This window comes from Oryzias latipes, chromosome 3 (genome assembly GCF_053564925.1).
Source record: "Oryzias latipes strain Hd-rR chromosome 3, Olatipes_Hd-rR_3.1".
NCBI classification, from domain to species: domain Eukaryota; kingdom Metazoa; phylum Chordata; class Actinopteri; order Beloniformes; family Adrianichthyidae; genus Oryzias; species Oryzias latipes.
This window is the reverse complement of record NC_136239.1, coordinates 7,138,229-7,139,575: the sequence shown is the minus strand read 5'-3', so window position 1 is coordinate 7,139,575 and position 1,347 is coordinate 7,138,229. Positions and strand designations below refer to the sequence as shown.

At 38.8% G+C, this 1,347-nt stretch overlaps 1 non-coding gene across 1 annotated transcript; it reads right to left on the bottom strand.

The window, feature by feature from the left end:
- Positions 1-905: 905 nt before the first annotated feature.
- trnaq-uug (transfer RNA glutamine (anticodon UUG)) lies at positions 906-977 on the bottom strand. Its single transcript has one exon. It is a non-coding gene; the product is annotated as a tRNA-Gln (tRNA).
- Between the last annotated feature and the right edge of the window lie 370 nt (positions 978-1,347).

The following is a 1,347-nucleotide window of genomic DNA, read 5'->3' as shown; positions in this document are numbered from 1 at the left end:
GCTGTTTGTGTAGTGTACCTCCCCCCTGTAGCAGAGCAGTCAGCTCTGACACCCCTCACAGGGTTTGTTCTGCCGTAGAGGATCAGAGATGACCAGGACAACACTTCTGTAATTTTTCTTATGATGTGTATGTTGTGTACAAATAATCCATAAACCATATTTTCCTTCAAACTGACATTTGGTGGCACACTGTCCCTCATAAGGAGATGTATTTGTCCAAATTTGCCTGTTTCTTCTGAGGTACGTGGCAAAAGTAACCCTTGTGCTATCCTAGGCACTTTAACATTGGGAGTTGGGTCATCTAGACCCACTAGACAGTGCTCTGAACCTTTTTTCTTCAATGATTTGTGATCTTCACTGGTGTCCATGGATTACATAAAATTTTTCCACCTTTATCCACCTTTGTCATTGTAGGGAGAACACGTCAAAGTAAGGGTGGGGTCATCTAACATAGCACAAGGCTTAAACAAACATCTTATTTATACTTGAGCTGGAGATTTTTTTTCTTTTGATTTTGATCATAGTAATTTGCATTTTACCTGTTTTGCAAAAGCTCTTTAAAACGTCTGCAGCGAGGCTTTTAACAGGAGCCAATAAATGAACACCCACAACTCCTTTATTGTCCTCTTTACATTGGTTTCCAGTTCAATTTAGAGCGGATTTTAAAGTATTTCTTCTGGTTTTCAGAGCTTTGCATGGACAAACTCCTCCATACATGACCTTTAAACCCCTTACTCTTTGGCCTGGTCCCTGAGGTCTTCAAAGCATAACTCTTTTCCAAATCCCCAACACTTTCTACAGTGGTTATGTATGACTATGTCAGTTGTTGTTTGTCTATTAGTTTGAGATGCTGGATTGTTCAGATCCATGTTACATTGATGATTATGGTGAGTTTTTGGATTTCAAGGTTTTACTGAGATTTGAACTCAGACTACTGGATTCAAAGTCCAGAGTGCTAACCATTACACCATAGAACCTTTCAATGAATGAAATCTTCACAGGCTTTGACAAGAAAAACTGTAATGAATTAAAAAAAATATGCTGACAAAGACAAAGATTTATGAATAAATGTTTTTAAAAAAAAAAAAAAGAAAATTCATTGCAAAAGGCCAGAAAACTGAAGTTATTTTTAATTTGTGGCCCTGGATAGTTCAGATCCATGTTACAATGATGAGTAAGGAGGGTAGGTTGGGTTTGAGGTGCTGGATTGGATTGTTTAGATCAGAGGTGTCCAATTCAAGGCCTTGAGAGGTGTTGTCCAACATGTTTTCCAACCTTCCTGGCATTGAGGCTCCTTATTGGCTACATAGACCTGATCCATGTAATCAACAGCAGACATGGCAGGAT